Source organism: Cupressus sempervirens, chromosome 9 (assembly GCF_028749045.1).
Source record: "Cupressus sempervirens isolate cs-2001-9-10 chromosome 9, ASM2874904v1, whole genome shotgun sequence".
Taxonomy (NCBI): Eukaryota; Viridiplantae; Streptophyta; class Pinopsida; order Cupressales; family Cupressaceae; genus Cupressus; species Cupressus sempervirens.
In genome coordinates, this window is record NC_143126.1 from 187,032,197 (window position 1) to 187,055,482 (window position 23,286).

A 23,286-nucleotide genomic window follows, 5' to 3' on the forward strand; every position below is an offset into this window, starting at 1 on the left:
TATACTTTCAGATGGATGGACAGATGGAAGAAACTGTATCATCGTCAATTTTTTGGTTTCTATCAAGAATCAAGTGGGCTTTTTGAAATCCTTGGATGCCTTGGACAAGATATAGACAGTTGAAACTTTGATTCTAATGTTAGAGCAAGTTGTGATGGAGGTAGGGGCTGCTAATGTGGTGCAAATAATAACCACCTATGCAGCGGGATATGTTGCAAGGTAGGATCCTCCAAGGTAAGAGTAGCACACTTTTTTAGTCTCCTTAAGTAGCACAAGTCCTTGACCTTCTTTTGGAGGATATAGGAAAATTGGATCGGGTGAGACAAGTTGTAGAGGATGCAAAAAGGTAACAAAATATATCTACAATCACTTTGGATTCTCCGCTTGATGAGAAAATTAACCCATGGGAAGGAGTTGGTTAGACCTATTGCCCCAAGGTTTGCAACGATTTTCTTAACGTTGCAAGTGTTACTAGTTCTTTGAATCCTTTGAAGCAATTTTTTGCGAGTCAACCATGGCTAGACTCAAGCTATTCAAAGAAACTTAATGGATAGAATGTTGCATACATTGTCTTTGACAAACCACTTTTTTGATGATGCTACAGAAATTGGTAAAAGGTAACTTGAAAGCTTCAAAAGTTGAATGTTTAATTTTGTTGTACTCAATAATCAAGTCTTTCATTATTAATTTGTAACTCTAGTCTTTGATTGATAATAATCTTTTTCTATTTTTCAATTGTAGCTTACAAAGCCCTTGGTTAAAGTTATTTTCTTAGTAGATGGGGAGCAAGCCCCAATGTCGTATCTTTATGAGGCCATGAATAGGGCCAAAGAGGTTGTAAAAAATTAGGAGGGGGCCCAACATTGGAAATTTGATAGGAGGCGAAACAATCAGCTCCACCAATCCATTCATGTAGAGGTGTACTTCCTCAAACCTTGTTTTCGCTTCTCTGCATCCTAGAGGTCATGGAGAGCTTCATTGATGGCATGCAGAGGACGGCACCTAAAGATGAGGTGAGAGACCTCATTGTGGCCAAGATGGAAGTGTATCAAAATGCAACAAGAAAGCTACTCTCCTTATACTAAGCAAGAAGAGGAAGAAACACTCAAACCCCAAGTACATATTTGGATTTTTAGTGTCTTTTGCATGCATGATAAATAGATAAAAACTAAGTTGCTAAAATATGTTTTCAACTTGCTTTCGAACTCTTTACTATTTATCTTGCAGATACTTGGTGGCAAAATTGGGGTGGAAATGTTCCAAATCTGTAAAAACTTGCCTTTCGTGTCTAATGTCAGCCATGTAGCTCATCTAGTTGTGGACATAATTGGAGCTTATTCAAAGTCATTCACACAAAGATGAATAAATTAGCACAAAAGTGTCTCAATGACCTTGTTAATATGTATTATAACCTTAAATTATGCACAAGGAAGGTAGAGTTATCACCAAACATTCCACTTGATTTGGATGACATAGATCCCTGCTATGATTGGACATCACAGAAGCAACCACCACTATTCACAGGCGATGACACCTATGATTTGGAGAGGTGGGCTATGGAGAAGGGTGGATTCACAATTGGATTGGATGACATTAATGAGGAGGATAAGAGCACTAAGAGTGAGGATACAAATGATGAGGAGACATTACCAGTGTCAGCACCATGTACATCCAAGATGAAGGTACAATCACAACCACAGTAGACTTCTAGGGCTAGACTCCCTCCCACTCTAGTAGTTTTTACTAGAGCTGCTAGGAAGCAGAAGAGGAAGATGTAGCCTATTTTGATTTGTACTTGACACTTTATTTTCTTATAGTTTTACAAACACGATTTGCTATTTTTAGTTTGCTTTAGAGTTCAGACTATGGCTACAAGCCACCAGCATTCCACATAAGAATGTGATTTTGTATCCTATTTGCATTTATATATACCTAGATCAACTTGTTTGGTTTGTTTACTCATTTGATGCATCTCCTTATTGAATTTTGCAAAAAAAAAAATGCATTTCAAACTAAATTTAAGCAATTCCCGATATTTTCCTGAGAAGCTCCCCACTTATTTCCGCTATTTGCCGATATTTGCTGATATCTTTTTTTTTTGTCCTCAGCAATAAGTTGAACTATGGTTCAAATAATACGATGAGTAATCAATGCTAGGCTGATTATCATGAAGACCACTATCATTTTCATCATTGACACCAAAAGATATAGGTAGATAAGAAGCAGAACATTCAACCTAACTACCCACTAGCAATCTGACTCTTCAAAAAGTGCATATTGTGTGGCAGCCAAAAAGTCCAAGTCACTTTGCCCTATGTCTACAACAAAAAATTCTGTTTCCCCTTCTTTGCACTCATTTTGTTTGTCAGTAAGAATGTGCATGTTAGAATGCACATGAACTGGCTCTTTTGCTTTACTTGTTGCCAATTAGGTGTGTTTCATTATGTTGATGGAGTGTATAATCCAATTCCACTTAGATGAAGAGGATCTCGCAATGTGCTGAGGCAAATATTAACAATTATAAAACTGTTGAAATTCAAATTTAGTCATAAAATTTGAGAAATTTACTTGTGATGGAATTTTGATCGCAGGAGTATAGAGGTGTGGCAATGCATGGTCATTGAAGTACCTGTTGGCAATATTTGCTGTCATCAGTGTCAACCTGATGTTTAACAATATGTGTTGTCATTGAGATAGATGAATGGCGCATGTGATGTGGTAATTAGAATTTAATTTATGCATATTCAAGAGCAGTTGAGACGTGCCAGTCTGGTCAGAGACACAGATGGGAGTCCAGAGCCTAATCAGACAGCAGGATATCAGTCCAGAATTACGGTATGTATTGGTGGTAAACTTGACTTTTTGTTTGGTTATATGTTGTGGGCACCTTGGTTATCGTCTACATGTTCAAGATGCTGTGTGGAATCTGGATACTGTTTCTTCAAAATCAAAAATGAATATTGAAACAAAAAATGCCTAAGAATTGAAGGAATTGTCTATTGGTTGAAGCAATGCATTTCCTTGTGGATATGGGCCAGAATTTTGCTCCACATTTCACCAGTTGCATCCTATGGTTGTGCTATTTAGGATTCTCAATTTTGTAGGTGTCAGCTGCCCCTATTGACAAATTTTTCAGTTATAATTTCTTCTGCGAAAAAAGCTATAAGAGTTCGAACTCCAGATCAGTCTGTCAACTAAAGGTTTTCCAGTTGGCTCACTAGAATGCTCCGCATTCTACCACATTGACTCATTTGGCTGAAACAATGAGATAAGTTTCAGGGCTGTTGGTGCTCTAGTGCATAATATTCATCATGTTGAAGAACACTTTGTCTATTAAGTCTGCATTGTGATTGCCCGATTTGTCAACCTATGTTGTGTTGCACAATTCACTTATTATATCCTATTTGTGTCGACCTGACTAGTGTTTGGTATATTATGGAGGATAGATAAGGAAGAATAATTCACTTCTGGAAATGTGAGAGTCGATATAGGGTTCTGTCATGTGTGAAACATTCTAGTAATGTACCATATGATTATGAAGTGTGAGGAATCAGTGTAACAGAATATTTGGGCTACAAAGAGGATTGCACTATCTGCATTTTTCAGATGCTTCTTCCAGAGCAGTTCTCATTGCATTTTTTACTGTTATCTCTATAACATGCTAAAAATCTGAAGTCTACATAACTGGTTAACTTAAATGAAAATGCATCTATCTTAACCAAATGAAAAGAGATACAGCTATTCTACTCTTTCACATGAAGGGAAATACGAGATAACTGTAATTTACATTTCCAAACAACTGGAAACTAAAAGTCATTTAACTACTAAATTCACATGACATTCAATTAATAACTACCATTTCACTTGCCTTACCTACACTAATTTCTTGACTTTAAGAAAATATTCAAATACATGAAAGCAACATATTTATTAGATGAAATGTGAAGAACATGAAAAGGTTACCAAAGAATAAGCAATTGATGACCATGAGTTGTGCAAGCCTTGGCATCTGGAAGAGAGGAGAAGCATTGTCATGGGCTTAACCTCCCAACCACAGATTTTTAATATCCCCACACAATCTCTATTGAGAAAGGCCCTCCCTACCCTGGGAGTTCACTTGGGACACCCTTATCTAGCCACTAAGCACCCCAGTAGTGTCAACTAGTCAGCTAACGAGATTTTGGACACTTTCCAATCAATCTATCTCACAATTGCTAGCACTCTAACCTCTAGTGACCATGTTGGCAATCATGCCATTAACTACCTTGGCCAAGGATTTTGGATGGGTGACTTAAATGCCCAATCGTCCACCACTCGACTTGACAACAAGACTTTATACAAAGGATTTCCATGAGCTAACTTAGTAACTGTATTTAAATGTTATTACTAATTTTATAATTTTCTTTAACTGCAGAATTATTCCTGCTTGTTGTGAGGTTTTCACACCATCGCCCCAAAATTTTTGGGGACCCCCTTTTCAAGCAAGCCTTGGCAATTTTCGCGGATTTTTTCTGTTGCCTTAGCAAATTTTTTCGGAGTTGTCCAAAAGTTTTAATTTGAAAATTTTACGCTTTGGACACCTTCAGGCCAAGAGGGATGTGGTTGGATTTCTTTCTTCACCCGGTCTTAACTTGATTTTCCAAAACATGTAATTTTATCCTTAAGCCAAACAAATTTCAAAGATAACATTTTTTCGATGGTTAGAACAATACTTGGCCAGATAAATTTACAAATTTTGGACTTAGACGATTTGTTTTTTGAAAATTGGATGCAATTATATAATCTTGAGCATTTTCAAAATGAAAACTTTTTAAATTTAATTGTTTTGGAAAATCTTGAATTTTTCAATGAAAAAGGAAATTTTTGATAGTGAAATTAAAATTGGAAAATCGATTTTAGATGCTAGAAAAATGATTTATTGTGGTTAAAAAATTAAAATTGCATTGCAAATTTAAAAGTGGATTAAATTGCATAATCTCATTAAATTGGTTAAAATATTGCCTAGAAGATTTTAAATATTGAAAGAAGTTGGTAAATTAAAATTGAAAATCGATTTTAGCTTGCTAAATCCGATTTTAATTGCTAAAATGCTTTTAAATGATAATTTTGGCATCTCCTAGGCTTTCCTTGTTTTGTTTTGCAATTTTTTATCACAACTAACAATTGATCGGGGAAATTTCACTATGGGCAAAATAAATTTTAACATGGCATTTAATTTTGGACCATTAATGAAATACTAATTTAATTTTTTCTCTCCTACAGGGCTAGTTGGCCAACTTGAGAGAGCAAGAGGATTGTGGTATAAGAGAGGCTCCCCCCTCTTTCATTTCTCATTCCATCTCATCTCCTCCTCCATGTTGGGCGATTTCTCTAAAGAGAGGCAGCTTTCAATGTTTGGGCGATTTTTCTTCTGAGGCAATTTTTCTCCTTGCTTGGCGACTTTTTCTTCTTCCAATTTGGGCGATTTTTGGAGTGGATCTAAAATTTATGCCCTAGGTGATTTGTAGCAGATCTGAAATTTTCTCTTGCATGGGCGATTCTGTGGAGGTCTGATTTTTCTAGACGGGTTGCAATTTCAATTTCCAACTTGGGCAATTTTTTTAGAAGATGCATGATCCAAGATTTGATTTTTTGGCAAATGTGGGCAGTTTCGAAGAGATCAAAATTCTGATTTGTTTTGCAAGGAGGCTTGAATTTTCTAAGGTCTGATCTGAACTTGAAGAAGGCCCGGCTATTGGTAAAGACAAAATTAAGGTAAAATTCTATTCATTTTAAAATTGAAGATTGGTTTAAAGGTGGACTCCACTCCTTGTTCTTGCTTGGTTTCGTTTCCCTTATATTCTTCTTGCATTGATCATCCAACACTTCGTCATCCCATTGATAGGTTGAAGTTTGGAGAGATAAACGTAGATTTCATAATAGGACACCTAGCCAGGCAGAAATAAGCTAAACCACCCTAGGTTGAAGTTGGGAAATATAAGTATAGTCCATCCTAAGGTAACGAAGAGGTAGAAATAAGTGGTAGTCCCACCCCTAGGTTGAAGGTTGGAGATTGATAAGTGTAGAGATAGGACTTGGTGAAGCAAAAATAAGCTAGATTCCATCAATAGCAAGAAAGTTGGAAATTGATAAGTGTAGTCCATATCATTTAGAACGAAGGGACATAAATAAGTGTTTAGGATGGTAGATGTTAGTGCAAGCAAGAACCCAAAAGGAACAAACACCAAAAAAAAAAGGAAGACATGATGCCTAAGACCACCTTTTTCTCGAAAGTGAGGCATATAAGTGATACCAATATCGGCACAATAAACATGATAAGTTAAAGGACAGATTGAAGGAAGGGCAATCCCCCATGGCAAAGAAGATCTACAAGAGCGAAATTGTACACGAAGCGGCCTTCCCTCCTACCTTGCCTTGTCCAGAATTGGTAATGGAGTGTGCATCCCAATTTGATATTGTTACTAAGTCCATCATTTTTTATGAAGGGAAGAGAATGTTAGCCAACATCAGCGGACAAGTGGTCGAAGAAACATTTAATATCCCCCAATACAAAGGCATGACAGTGGTAATGATGGATCAAGTGGCCAAGTCATTTCAGGATAATTAGGAGGCTTTCTTCATTCACCTAAAGCAGAATTGGTTACAAGAAAGCAAGAAAAGAGTTACCAGATCATCAAGGCTCACCGTGCCAAATTTCAAATCAAAGTATGGTGATCTCATTGTACTTCTCAGTCGGATCATGGGCTTAGCTCAAGGTATGCAATTCAAAAACTGAATGTACTTTTTTATTGATGAAATTGAAAAAGGAAAAAAAAAGATTTGGTTGGGCTAGGATTATAAATGAAAATTTAGAGTTGCAACTTAGGACCATGCAAAATCAAAAAAAATCTTTATGGAGTCTTATCTTTTCTATTTAATTGAAAGATTGTATGAAAATCCTGGACTTAAGGCCTTAGGAGTAATTGGCAATGGGTCGAGGCAATGTTTAGTGCACAAGTGCTATCCACAACTTCATTTGCACAACACCAAAGACTATAAGATATTTTGTGACGCCTTTGCCATGAAGACAGTAAGGATATTACAAGGGACACCTGCTAAGAGGCTTTCATCAGAGGCAAAAGCAAAAGTGAAGTACAGGAGTTGGTTCATCCAATTTCCGCAATTCACTTATATTAGAGGAGCAGGAAGCACAGTATGTCCCAAAAGACTTCCAAGGTACCCACCCGACAAAGTAGTTTTAATGAAATTGGCTAGGCAACTTGAGCATTATGATAGAATGATGAAACTTAAAAGTGAGATAGGCATCACCTTCTCATTTGGAATTGGCAATGATAGTTACCCCAATCCTGTCGCCTTTACAACTGCGAAGAAAAAACTAGAATGGTATCATCTAGCATGGTATAGAGCAAGGCAAGGATTTGATCTTAATGGTCTTATCAAGGGATCTCATGGAACTACATTCAAACATGTTCCTACTATAGAAAATTTCTGGGATGCACGGGATGACTTTCACGTGAGAAAGCTAGCTTTCCATTCCATCCATTGGAAGATGATGAAAATGTGCTGAGAAAAGATTATGATACAGTGGATGGAACGGAGTTGAATCCAGTGGATTGGGATGACTATCAAGATCTTTCCTTGGAGGCAGTTACAAGGACAGCCGATTTGCACACTGAGTCGTGGTACAATGAGAAGTTAAGGAAATTACAAAGTCAGAGGGTACACCTTACTTATGAGAAGATGAAACCAAAGGAAGGTCTAGCAAAATTAGTCGGACACAAAGGTGAGGGCAGTAGCCAGCAGCAAAGAACAGTTAAGAGCAGGAAGAGGAGTTTGGAAATCGAGAAAAATAAGGAACATCAGGCACCTCCAGTAAAGAGACAGAATGTAGCGCCATCAAGAGAGAGCATAATTGAGGCTAGAAGCCAAGAAGGTAACACAAGTAGACAAGGGGCCGCGGTAGAGGTGAGCTCCGATTCAGAATCAAGTGGTTACAGCGACAGCACTAAGTACTCTCCTCTCTCAGAGAATCAATATGGAGATGACATGGCAGTCACTAGTGAAGAAGAGGATCGGCCAATTGATATTGAGGAAATAAGCCAAGCGCCCAAGGCCATTGGCAATGCTTTGCTAGTTGAACCGAATCCAAATTTGGGGAGATGCACTGCACCACTATGGTTAAGACAAATGCTTATGCCAAGAGGCGAGGTAGTGACTGTCCAAACAATTGAAGACATCCAAGGATTAATAGAGAAGGGTGATAGCAAGAACCAAAAACAAATTGTAAGAACGGTGGCAAAGATAATCATGAGCGACAATAATGGTCATCGGAAAGTTTAGATTGCTATACCAACAGTTAATAAGGCATTGGATGAGATTGCAGCTTAGGAATATGAGATAATAGAGCATAACTTGGGAAGAATCACGAGTGACATGGAATGTGAGGAGATCCAGGAAGGCATCATTTCAATCAGAGAAAGGTTGAGAAAGGCAAATGAAAGGATCATAAAGTTGGAGGCCGAGAACAAGTATTGGAGAGATTGCTAGCCTATCCAACAGTTGCACCAAGCAGCCCTTCCTCAAGACAACGGGAGCAACACAAAAGAGATATCGGCTTAGCTGTGTCAAGTCAAGGATTGGATCCATGATACAATCCAAGATGGGGCAAATTTCTTGCCTTCCTTTGTCTCGACATTCAGGTCATTAGTGGCCAATAGAGATAAATTTAGAATATTTAAAGGTGAGTGGAAGGGTTTCCTTCCAGTTAAGGACTTAACCATTCCTAGGCTACATGCATTCATTGAGCTACCAGAGAAATATTTGGAAAGAGCCAAGTTGGTAGATGAAGGAGGATTGAGTACAGTGGAGTCTTGGTTTGTTGCCTTGACTATCAGATTGAGAATACTTGAAAAGGGACAGAATGAGATTGCACAGCATAGCCCAAGCATTGACACTTCCATTTCAACCATGATGAGCGATGTTGCGGCTATGCTTGATTTTGAAGAGATCAAAGAGAACATCAATGAGATAGAATTTGGATCGAGATTGAATGAGTTGGGGAAGGTTGCCATCAAGAAGAAACATTTGGGCACCCTTGCCTCCCTTAATGTCTTTATCGAATACACGAAAGAATATGAGAAGGATCATGAGAAAACACTACAAGCAGCAAGGAACATGATGGATTCAGCTGAGCTCAAGATGAAACATACGCCTTGCCCTCCCATGAAGGAAGTCAATGACAAGCTAGCCAAGTTCATCACTTTGGCTAAAAAGATGAAAAAGGTAGAACTATATTAGAAGATCATTTGATGTAAGCACAAGTGACAAATTCTCCTTCTTCTTGGGTAAGATAGGTGTTTGATTCTGATTGGCTACCATTTTGGTGCCTTCTCATTGGTTGCCACTTTTCCTTTTTTCATTGGTCCATTGATGAGGTGGCGTCTTCTCATTGGCCGATGGGGTGGCAACCCTAATTAGGGTTTCTAGGATCCAATTTGGATCGTTGGTTTTGCCTCTTTATCTCTACTATTGGTTGTAAATTTTGGCCTCTATATAAGGCCATTTGCTCTCATTTGTAAAGGGTCGGAGAAAATTGTTGCTAAGATAACACCAAAATTTCCTCTCTTTATCATTGTTGTGACTTGCATGGTGATTAAGAACATTTGGTGTTATTGCATAGTTTCTACTTCCAAATAGTTAAAGTTAGATTTCCTTTGAAGTTGTTAAAGTAGATTTCATTTTGAGAAAGTTGCTAAGTAAGAGTAAGCGTGGATGGATAATTGCATGGTGATATTAGTGGATGTTTGATAGGGATCCATAAACTAGGCCACTAGCATCCTAGCAGCTGGTTAGGAAGCCTTGTGTGGTAATCTAGTCACTTTCCCTTGAATCATTGCATCTATGGAGGTAGAGCCGCTGGTTAACTTTCATTAGATTCGATCCCCATCCATTTGCTAATCTTTCCATTCATAGGAGTAGGAGTAGAGTAGTAAGTAGTTGATTAGTCGGATCTCATTCTAAGAAAGTTAGGAAGGAATAAGTTATTTGAATACACCCTCCACCATCACCACCATCATCAACATCATCTGGCACTCATACAAAATCATCACCATCACACCAGAAGTCCAAGTTATCCTTGAATGAACAACGTAAGGCCGCCTACGTGATTACCAACAAATCACATCGATATAACTGAGTTAGTATCCACAGGTGTAAGGAACATTGGAGTTACTCTCATGCCTTCGTGAGTATTAACTTTTCAAGAGAGGAATTGAGTGTTTGATATCCCATATCAAGTGTTCAATTGCTATATGTTATGTGGTGGTACAAAACTGACATCAACGCCGCTCTCTCCCTTCATCTTGAGATGCTGGTCCACTTTACTAGGGAGATTCATTATATGATATCTGATTCAAGAATACTTATATATTTGCCATCCTTCATGCCAATTCTAGCCTATGGCATCATAAGTGAATTAAGCCTTCATTCTGATTTTTATTTTATAATATAGAGCAATATCCCATCTCAAAGATATATTAATCATATCTCAATATGGGTCAGCACTCATGACAAAAACATATGTATTTTCGAATTCAAAAAGCTTATCACAGGCAAAGCATTTCAGCAATCAAAGGAATGCTTCAAAATAACACATCTGATTCTGGACTTCAAACAAATATAAGGACCATCTCTAAGAAGCAAACGGCAAGTTCAGATTTCAAAACATAAGCATGATGAACTGTATGTAAACATAGAGCATGACCTGTTTCAGTCAACACGATTTGAGAAATATGAACAGAGTACCTACATGTGCTACCAAGCTTCCAATCGCGTCCAAAAAGGAATACTGAATTAATCCACAAGCTTCAGCATAGACAAAAGACAACCGCCAATTACAATCACCCTCTTACTTGGGATTGAGCAAAGACAAATTAGCTTGAACAAGGAAGGATTATGTGGTGCGAAATGTAGATAAAATATGAATGCCCGAGTGGGTGAGAGCAAAGAGTATATAATGCAACAAAGAGCCGGCAAAATAGGTAAGGATCACCCATGTGCATGCTCAGTTACACCAAGACTGAGGTGGCAAGGAAATGTCCACACAACCTTTCAAATACAAATTTTTAATAAGGAAAAATAAGAGACAATAGCCTGATGATATAAAGGCGACAAGAAAAAAGGGTGGCCACTCAAGGCAATAAACTAAATAAGAAGTCATAGCAATGGTTTGAAATAAAGAATACAGGTGGCAACAACATCTATACTCATGCCCTAGTGTATTAATGTTGCCCCGTTATATTCATGCTTGTTTGAGTTGTGTGTGTGTGTGTGTGTGTGTATATATATTCCAAGATCCGCATGCATGCATATATATATGTCTCTGTGTGTGCATACATACACATTTTATAACCACACAAGTATGGGTATAGACACAATATTATTATACTAAGGCATTATAGCATAACAAGGTACACTGAGACTCATCCATATAATGAAGATAATATTTCTTATTTAAAAGTTTTTAATATATGATGTTTTTAATTTAACTAGTTAGCTCATGGTCATCCTTTTACATTCTTGCTTGTCTAGCCATTTCATCCTTGGTCCAAGTGGGTATATTACATACTTGATGGTTAACAGTGGATGTGGGTGTCTCCTTCCTCACTCCCATTTTGTCAACACTTCCCCCCTTCATCGCGCTCCTACAAAATGGAAATGGTTTCGGGTAATAACATATTTCCATAATTTGAAATAATAATAAAATATCACATAAACAATTCCAATTTCTAAGATATTCATTTTTCAACTCTCATTATAACAGTTAACTAACATGTCACATGAAGCAATAACTAATAACCGACATTCCATTTCACAAGAATCAAAATATCTAAACAACTTTATCGATAGTTCATTAAATTTCACATGAACAATTATTTCAACAAATTTACAAGACAACTACCTTCGCATGAATTTACAACAGCTAGAAAATTATTTTCAATGTAGCAAAATTTGGGTTGCAACAATCTCATTGTGCCTTACTTTGCAGAACTGATCTCCAATCTGCATTTCCGTTCTATCTTGTTCTAGGGTAGTTTTCCTTCGCCTGCAAGTCAACTCAAGGAGCACTGAACTTTCTTGGCAATAAGCCTAAAACAAAACTTGTAAAGACTTGTTTCATATATTGTGAATTTATTTTCATCATGTTTTTTTTCCATTCTTGAATTTTCCATGTAACATTCTTGGCATTATTATGCAGTGCATGTTGTGGCTTTGCTCTTTATTTCTGCACATCTGATTAAATGGCTTAAAAGTTAATGAAAGGTTATGTTTTTACTTTTTAGTTTATGTTGATTCACCACCCTTGCATGAACATCCTTCCTATGCTTGTCATGGAAAGTAGAAACACTTTGACTATTGGAAGCTACAATATCAACAAACGCATTCATAATTAAATCCTTCATATCAAGATATCGAAAGTGTTTTAGTAAGTGCTTTCCTATAACCTTTGTTGACATTTGCAACTTTCTAACAGTGCACCCTTGACAGCATCACAAGGATATCCTCAATTAATAATTTGGGAATCAATGAAAAGGCATCAAGACATAGTGGGGTGGTTGTTTTGTTCCACCACTCATCACAAATTGACTACTGCTCTCTAAAGAAAGTTTTTGCAAGATCTCGCTTTTTTTCAATTATGATGAGTTACATCTTCTCATCATTGAGTCAATGCCATTATATGCATCTCTCAAACATAACTTATATGTGTCAATAAAGTGGTTCAAACTCATGATGGCACTAGGTGTAGCTAAGAAACATATTCCTAGTGATCCCACTAAGTGTTATCTAGGATCATTTGCTTTCCATCCATGCCCTCCCATTGTTGGATTGCCTCCATAAGTCTCAATTTTAGCTAATGATCATGCTAGTAAGTGACTTTGACACCGTCAAAAGTAGCCTTAAAAAGGCTGTGTTGGATGTGAATCAAGTCTCTTCGACCTATTCAAATATGAAAATAAGAAGAAAGCATACTTGGATATAAAAATATATATAGTTAATTATTAAATTGAAAGATATACCTTCAACAACTGCAATTTCAAAAATGATCTGAAATGGCCTGCAAAATTATGTGGTTTGAGATAAACATTTGGACCTCTCCCACGTCAACATAGACATGTTTGATCCATTCAATCTTTCATGCCAGACTTTTCTAGAATGAGGTCAAGCAAGCAAGCAATTTGGGGTGTCCATAATATGTATAAAAACCATATCATGACAAACATATCAGCCACTTTGTAATTATTTTGTATTGTTTGTAATGAATTGGATAAAGTATCTACCCACTTCCCAAATGCAATATACAATGATGCCAACAATAAATTAAGCATCGCTCACATACCTCATATGTTACATCCCAAATTTTCACTTAATTTAAAAATGCTCTTATAGCCGTTGAGATTTCATGTGAAGTTGGTTGACTGGTAAATTAGTTAAACATTATGGTTTTATGTGAAATGGAAAAGTTGGTTGTCTGTTATAATTTCTTGGAAAGTGAAATGGAGGTTAATCGTTATGGAGTTTTATGAAAATGATTACTTGTTATAGTAACTAGATTTTATAATGAGGAATATGTTATTATCGTGATAATTCTCTTTTTGTAGGAGCACAATGAAGGGGGGCGGGGGGGCGAAGCCTTGCCAAAGAGGGAAATGGGTAAGGGGTGCCAATCCACTAGTGTGCGAACAGGTATGAGTTCTAATCACCTTGGTTAAGGGTAAACGGCTAGGCAAGCAAGAGTATACTATGGACAACCATTAGCTAATCATGGTCAATATGTGTATATCATTAGATAATAAAAGAAATACACTAAGCATTGATTTAACTAAGAACAAATTTGTTATCTTTATAAATTGGGATATTTTTGGAGCCTCCTATTGTGTCAAGCATGTTTTAATATAACGACACCATGATACCTATATACTTATACATGTACATAAATATATATGTATATGTGCATAAATGAATTAAGATGTACAAGAACAAATATGCCTACTTTAAATTTGGCATATACATAAGATACATATGTTTAAGATTTACGCATGTTTATGTGTACGTATATATATAGGTATAGATAGGTACAATGATGTCCTTGTATTAAAACACAAGAAGGATGAAGTTGTTTTTTTTCCAACTTTGGCTATGGTCTTAATAAGATATCTTGAGCAATCATATTTCTTCAATAGGCTCTTATGTCCTTTCGGTGGCCATTTTAATTTTATGTTATTGCCACATATGTCCAATGGCTCTTTGTTTTTGTAACTGATTTCGCCACCTTTCTTTCTTCTTGCTCGTAACCGAGCATGCAACCAAGAGAAGCAAGTTTTATCAGCGTTGGATTTTTTTGCCAATGATAGCAGGATCCTTAACAATTTCCATTTGTTTATAGCTCTGAAATAACAATCCATATCTCAGTTGCATATTGCTTTCACAATCGCCTAAAGCATCACAATCGCATATTATAGTCACAGCGGTATATGGAATGCATGGTCACTCATTGAAATCACAATCGCATTATTGAATGCATAGTCGCAAGTTGATATGAAGATCATTTCATTTTGTACATCAGTCGCATTTTGTCTAGAAATCACTCATCCCATACCATTTCTCAATTTCGTACCATTGCAAAGATCCATTGTTTTTAGCTGCTTATTACAGCGATGTGTATCACTGTTGGTGTGAACATTTCATACAATGTTGTTAGCCAATTCAAGGGCTGCACTTCATTAAAACTCTGCTACACAATCGCAATCCTTGCTTCACACTTCCAACAAGTGCTAAGGAAATCATCCAAATATCACAGTATCTTACCAGGACATGCACTTTTTATGAGATTCTATTCCTTGCAATATGATATAAGCTAGGTTCCCCCGAGTTTCCGGGACGAGAATGGCAGAGGACAACAAGACGAATTTCTGCGAGAGCAAAAAAAACATGCCAATTTTGGGGATACAAGAGGACGGCAAATGGGGACGACTATATAACAATAGAGAAAATTAAAATATTTATATGAAAACATGGATAAAGCATGTACTTATACATTATAGAACCTTAAAATATAAGAATCAGCATATGCCAAATTTGTGTTGATTTGAGAGTCAAAGTTTAATTTGTTCTAGAAGTTGTCAAAGTCCCCTAGGTGTCCCCAAGTCTCTAAGACGTTTCCGAGATGGGAACAGGGACGGCTGAAAATATATCAGGGACGCGTCCCCAAGTAACACTAGATATAAGAGGCTATGAGTTCATAGCTTGGAAAGGAAAGAAAAGCATTGATAAACATAGATAGAATCTAGCTCCGAAAGGCATGTCTTTTATTTACTCATGTTTTCAATGTGCATATAAGCTTAAGAGTTGAAGAACTTGTTATATTCAGATTTAGATTTCTTATCAGAACTTTGTTTATTTAGAAAAGAGATCCAATCAGTGCAAAGCTTATACAGGGGCATCTTCTATGTGCCCCTCAAATAAAAGACAACTCTCATGTAGAGTCAGGAAATAAATTACAAAGCATCATGAATCTTTTGTTAAGCGTTAAGTCCAAATCGGGTAGAATGTAATTGGTTGTGACTATACCATGCTTACACAGTCACCCCAAGAATTCATCAAGGAAGACCAGCAAGGTCGAGATGAAGGGTGTGTACTGATAATTATTGAGCCATGGGTTATCCCTACATGATAAGAGAAAGAAAATTAGTAACTAATAAGCAAGTAATGAAAATCTTGTAGTCCAATGTATAGGTCTTGTTTGTTAAGTTGAGCATTGGGTAATCGGGTACATAGTGTCCACACAAATCCTTGGCCAAGGTAGGTTAGTGGCATACTTGCTAGTGTGATCACTAGTAGTCACTCTAACACCAAGATGCTCAATGGCAGGGCAATGGTGTCCCAAGCCTAATCCCAAGGTAGGGAGGGCCTTTCTCAGTAAAAATTGTGTGGGGATACTAAAGGGTTCGCGATTGGGAGGTTAAGCCCTTGGCAATGCTTCTCCTCTCTTTCGAATGCCAAGGCTTGCACAACACAAGGATATGATCTACATGCAAGATAACTACTTTTTGGGTACCTTACTTTCATTGTTATTGCATTTTAAATTGATGTATGTTGAGATGGTTATATAGTTAAATTAATTATTATTTCAATAGATTAAGAATCAGTTAATCTATTAAATATGTTGTTCTTTTCATTTGAATATATAATTTGAGGTTGTAACTGTATTTCATGTAAATATGATAGGTTGGTCGATATAACTGTCCTTCATGTGATTGTGAAAGGATATGTTATTTTGATAATTAGATCAATTAAATTAGAGTGGAAATTTTACCATGTTACAACTCAGAAACCATAGCTTTCAAAAACATTGCCTCATTAGGGCAAACTACAATCATATTGATTAACGATTGATTTCTCAGATTCTTTTGTTCATCAAAAACAAAGGACAATTTTGTTTGCTTTTCCACAAATTCAATGAAAAAATGCATACCCTTGTGTAGCATCATGTACTTTTCTCAACATATTGCCATTATAGTGATTGAACTACAGTAAAGAAAACACTAATTACATAGAGGCATAGAGGCATCTAGCAACAATTTCTACAACATCCTTTGAAATGACCTATCTAATTTCCTCCTCATTCTTTCACATTAGCAAGCTTTGTAATGTCCTCTACTGGGAGCTTATTGATTTGCCCTTGAATACCCAAATAAGATATAAATTATATTTAGGAATTTAAATTGTCAACTTTAAATCTTGAATCAGTGCCTACAACCAAATTCTCATTATGAAAGCTGAATAAACATATAATCCAACAATTCTAAATATAGAATTCTAATCATAAGAAAAATTTACATAATGTTACATCCCAATTTTTGACCCAATTTAAAATGTTCATATAGTCGTTGAGGTTCACATGAAGTCAGTTGACAATTAAATTTGTTATAATCTTGCGAAATGGTAAGATGGTTAGTCGTTATGATTTCATATGAAGATAACATGCTAGATGATTATTTATCATGAATTCATGGAATTGAAAAGGTGGTTAGCCGTTATGATTATTTATGACTAATAACTTGTTATAGTAATATGATTTAACTGTGAAGAATTTCCTTGTAGGGAGCACCTCAAAGGGGTGGAAGCATTGTCAAAAAAGAATTGGGCACAAGAGCATCACCATCACTGGGCAAATGGGTATGAATCGTGAATCACCAGAGTTGAGGACTTAGTGATTGTATAACAGGATACACACATTAGACATGCATGAGCTATTGGATAAAAATATTAATGATCTTAACTTAATTAAAGTACATACCTTTATTGGATTATGGTTGACTTTTCCACCACATCATTATAATACATATTTATGTGAGTACACATAGATATAAATTAAAGGTGACATAATAGTATTATTTTTATGCAAGATTTTATCTATTTAATACATACATTTAAATGCATGTACAAGAAGATAAAATAAATCTTCCAAGATGAAACATGTATTTGGATATACATATTTAAAAGGTGCGACCTTGGATAAACATTTAATATGTGCCATCTTAATAAAATTTATTTACGTGCAAGTAAATAAATATGTTTATATTATTCTTATGATTTGTAACCTCTCAAGTTCTTTTCCATATTTATTTATTTATTTTGTTTACTAAAAACCGAAATGCACACTTGGCATATTATATCGACGTCCAAGAAGGCGAAACATTTCTTTAAGAGTTATGGTTTCTTGGTAGCCTTTGAGAAATCGAATGTCTTTACATATATTTGGAAGCCAAGAGAAGTCGGATAGGTATTTTGCCTCCTCGCGATTTTACTCCTGCATTCTTTTCCATAGTTTTACTCCTTTTTTCTACACCCTTGTTGAAGGCAAAAATCGAACAACTTCTGATATTGCATACGAATTGCTTTTGTGAGGAAGCCGGCTAGTAAACATCAAGCCAAGGCTCACGTTTTTGTATCACATTAGACCAAGTTAAGTGGTCACTTATTCTCTGTGCGATACATCTTCATTCTTTCTATTTCTGCATTAGAAATTATAGCAAAAGAAAGTACGTCCATGAGAAGTCTGCATTGTAATATCAAAGAGACTAATCTTTCCATATTGAGTAAAACAAATTGTCATGTTGAGCTCAAACATCTTTCTTGTAATGTTGTAAGTCAGAATCAAATTGTACTTTTGCAAGTCTTAAGATTATGTCCTCAAACCATAAAAGTTGAGATATACTAAATATGTAATTAATCATCCTTTAGCTGAGGATCAGCAGATTGAGTTGGTTTACTCTAAGATTTAAACACCTAGGACTCACCCGGCCAAGGAAGAGGTGAAGAGGTGATAAAGAAATCTGCAATAACATGCAAACAAAATCAGAAATGATATAACAATATTATATTAATTTAAAAAGGGAAATCGTTCAATAGCTCATGCATGTCTGTTGTCAAGTCGAGTGTTGTGATTAAGTACCAGAGTGTTGAGTGGCTAACAAGGTGTTCCATGTCTATTCCGGGTAGGGAAGGCCTTTCTAGTTAGAGAAAGTGTGGGGATAAGTTTAAGGTCCACGGTTGGGTGGTTAAGCCCTTGACAATGTCTCCCTCTCCACAAGATGTTAGGACGTGCATCAGATAAAGATAAGTTGAGCATTCAAACTTTTATTGGTAACAGGTATTGTTACTTTCATGATATTTATACAAGTAGAAGATATGATGGATCGATTTTTATCGTTGAATTCGATTATTTCCTTTGATGTAAGCAACCTTTCTCATCAATGTAATTGGTAACCAGTTAGATCGGTTGACCTTCCAACTGAATATGGAATATATCTATAGGATTGTTATTTCAGTCTTTCATTTATAAGAATAATGATTATGAGCATATCTTCTAATCTTATATTATTGCCACAATTAGCAATAGGAAGAAAAGAAATGATATTGTGGTATTTGATGCCCTAAATGTTACAGTGGTATTTGACGCCCTAAATGATCTAATGGTAATTGATGCCCTCATTGATACAATGGTATGTGATTCCCTAAATGATCCAATGGAAACTACTGCCCTAATTGATATAAGTGGTATTTAATGGTAATCGTCATTGGATTTTGATATAGTGGTATTGGATGGTATTCGTCATTTGATCCTAAGTGGTATTTGTGGACTAACCTAGGTTTTTGCAGAAGCATCCTTAGATTGATTTCGGTTTCAAATTCCATGGTATGTAGATTTTAATTTCCATATTAAATTCATTGATGGTGTTTTCAATTGTTAGTTATGAAATTTCCGTTTAACTGATTGTAACCATTAATCTCATTCCCATGAATGTAACTAATATAACTGTCTTACTACGAAAATGAAGTAATATTTGTATTTCTTTGATATGTTAGTTGTTAGTTAAGACCCAAAAAAGGTTGGTTGTTACACATAACATACATGTGGGATTTACTTAAGGATTTCCACAATATTTGAATTGACCTATTTATTATCTTCAATCCTTCAAATTAGTAAGCTTTGCAATGTCTCTCATTGTGAATTCCCAAATAAGGTATGGATTATATTTAGGAATGTAAATTGTCAACTTTATATCTTAAAGTGGAGCCTACAACCTAGTTAGATAGCATCTTGAAACCTGAGTAAACATAAAATCCAATAATGTCAAAAGAGAATTCTAATCATCATTATAATTTACACAATGCGCATGTGAGATTCACATACGGATTTCCCCAATAACCCATCCACGTTAAGAAGCACCTTGAGAGATTATACAAGGCACCTAGAGCCTACCCATCAAGCCCAAAAGGATGATATGACACCTATCAATCCACCTCCCAAGCCCACTCGAGGTTACTACTACTTAAATGGACCGTTATGTTCCTTGTATGTACATTCCCCTCCATAACAGCGTAGTGGGTTGGGTATAAGCTTTAGAGGAATCTTCGTCACTAGTAATCATGAATATATTCCTACTTATCAAATGAAAGATGGATAACAAAACAGCCAAACCATATTGATATGCATCATAGTTCATACCACAATATTCGATAATTATATAAATTGTTCTTTAATGTATTAATTTTGAATCTACAAACTCTTGTTAGATCAAGTGCTGATTTTTGCTTCTTCGACGCCCTAACTTGGTTAATGTTCGAATAATTGGAATAGACTGATAGAATTGATGGAAGAATTGATTGATGATCTGTTTGCTTGATTCCCAATTAATATTTGATGGGTGGTTGAATGATTTCCTCTAATTTGATGGTTTGATTTATTTGTGAATGAGGATTGAATAAATAGGAGTTCCAAGAATGATGAGTGATGATTGACTGCTAACTTGATGAGTTAGTGAATGATGACAGATAAGTATCTTGAATGCTTTGAATGATTTCTCCTTTATATTTTATCGGTGAAAGGGTAACCACCTTTCATAAGAACTGAGTCTTGATGCAGAAGCATCTTGCATCTCAAAATAAAAGAGGGCATGATATATTTATTAAAAAAAAATTAAAATTAATTTTTTTTTTTTAAATGGACAAAGAAGTGACAAAAATTGGAAGATAAATAATAATAATAATAAATTAAAAAATTTAATAATAAATATAACTTGTGGCTTGAGAATTTATTTAATGTGAGGGTTTATTTAATGTAACTCGCTAGGCCGACTTGTGGCTTGGTTTGGTATAAGTAGGGGGTCTTGTCTTCTCATTATTCATTATTCAGCATGAAGTTAGCTAGAGAGAGGAGTAGCTGAGAAGAGTGAAGTTTGTGAGCAGAGCTAGTAGTTGTGGCGTGGGAAACAAGAAGGTTGCTTGGTGGCTTGTGAGCACAAGTTTAGATTCTTCTTGGGATTTTCTACCAGGTTGTGGATCTGGGCTAGCTAGGATTTGAATCTTGCGAGATCTTGCAGAATTACTATTGTAATTGCTTATGTATTTGGCCGTAACCCGAATGGCTTTACAGCCAGGCAGATTGGATGTAAATTTTATGGATTATATTATGAGAATTGGTATTATTCTGGATCTAAATCTGTGTCATTATGTATATTCCATTGTATGGTTATTTGTTGGGGGCTAGGACATCTCCTTTGGGGATTCTCCTACCTTGTACTGCATCAAGTCCACAATTTTCATTCTTTCCCTCAAGAATTACATATTATTCCCTCAAATTCATCCTCCTCAAATGAAAGTTTCTCTCCTTTATATCTTCCAATGTGAGGAAGAAGACACACCTCTCCACCATGTTTGACCCTTGGCAAAAGTCACAACTCTTCGCAATTACCGCCCTTCAAAAGAATCACAACCTTTCATCATTCTTAACAATTTTTAAGAGCCACAACATTTTATTATCACAAAATTTTGAAAGAGTCAAAACCCTACATTAATGTTGTTGTTTGAAAGAATTTCAAACTTTCATAATTACAACGTTTTGAAAAGTCACAACCCTTCGTCATTTCTACCCCTTGGAAGAGTGACAACGTTTCCAAATTATGACCCTTCAAAAGAGTCACAACCCTTCATAATAACAATCCTTATCAAGAGTCACAAGCCTTCATAATTTTTGCCTTTTAAAGGAGTCACTTCCTTATTTCTTCATTATTAATTGTTTCTTGCTTCACACCTTCCCTTTTCTCCTCCTTCCTCTCCCTCTTTCAAATGAATTTCTCTTCTCCCTTTTATATCTCATTTACGAGGGAGTCACGAGTTTTGATTTAATGCCTTTTAACAGTTCATTAAACTAAACTAAATTTTAGTTATATTCAATTTTATTCTTTCCTATCTATAATTAAAATTATATTTATGTTCTTTTATATTTCAGTTTAATTATTATTGTTTAAAATCAAATCCTATTTCATTCATTTCTACACAAAAATAGGTGCATCTCTACTACAACATCAAGGACAACAATGAGAAGAAAAAGCAAGAGGTTTTCTTGAACTTCTTCCTATTCTTAAAGATAGCCTATTCTAGGGGCAACTCTTGCATTCACTTCCTTCAATTCTTTCTTCGACATGCTTCGATTTCTTGCTAGCAATTACACGCAAATGAGCTTTTCATTGGTTCTACAACCTAGTATACCTCTAATCACACTTGTTGGATATCGAAACAAATGTCCCATCCCCACAAACTATTGAATCATTACTACATGCCTCCACAAAGGTGAAACTAGGTCAGCTTGGAAGGTGGTGTAATATCCCCCTACCAGTAACAAAATTTTATATAAATAATGATCAATATTAATTATATCAATGAATTGAATATATAATTAAATAAATAATTAAATAGTAATTATTGAATATACTAGTACTATTCAAAGGGTTAAATGTATAGTTTGAATATCCTTTTTTTTTAAGTTGCTCTAGAACTTTGCCCTAAAATCACAATTACACAAGATTAGGGTTAGGATTTACCTTGTATAGGGTATCCTTCAATTGTGCAATCCATAATTTGAGTCTTGTAATATTGTTAGTAATAATTTATAATTATAATGCCACATTTTGATTTCTTTTAATTAGGAATTAACATCTATCAGAAATGTAAATTGGATAAAAAGAATTAAGTATGATAGAATTTCTTCAATGTAATTCAACCACAAAGATTATAAGGTAAGAGGGATCAATAAGGTGTCCCAGAAACCTCCTACCCTAGGCCCACGAGCTCACATATTGTTTCCACTTGGCCTCATGTGGCCCTTGCCATGCATATCATATTAGGGCTATCTAGTATGGGGTTCTACATTCCCTACATCTAGCCACCCTTAATTTGTCTCCTCTAATTGAAGGTGCACTTCCCATGATAGTGATTGTTAGAGTTCTTCACAACAAAGTGTCCCAAAAGTCTATCCTTTCTACACCCACAAGCAATGCCCCTTTGGCCCCATGGGGCTCCTTAGTCACAGCATGTGGTAGTGTGCTTAAGAGTGACCTTGTTGCCATTTCCTTGATTGGAAATTGTAATTTATCCCATCACAAGTTATGACAGTTAGAGATAAAACACATATAATAGTTTACCATACCAATTATCTGATATGCTTATTAACCTACGTAACTATGAATATATTCATTTGTGCTATAAATATTTAAAATGGCATATTTAATCTTGAAGCATATCGTTAAATGAGATGTGAGCAATTGTTGCAAATTAATCCACATGCCTACAAACATGATTAAACTCACAATGTTGTGTCCACATAGGAAATTGCTTGTACCAAATGTGTCTGAATACATTTATGTAAATGTACTAAAATGGATT

General features: G+C 35.7%; 1 protein-coding gene across 2 annotated transcripts in view; it reads right to left on the reverse strand.

Annotated features, from left to right (window-relative positions):
* LOC149538102 (uncharacterized) overlaps positions 1-23,286 on the reverse strand; it is a 72,397-nt gene that overhangs the window by 44,655 nt on the left and 4,456 nt on the right. The window contains exon 2 of one of the 2 annotated variants that reach the window (XM_089799468.1): positions 11,627-11,702. The exons of the other annotated variant lie outside the window; for it this stretch is intronic. The gene's annotated coding sequence lies outside the window, so the exon portion shown is untranslated. The remainder of the gene's footprint in view (positions 1-11,626; positions 11,703-23,286) is intronic. 2 annotated transcript variants of the gene reach the window in all.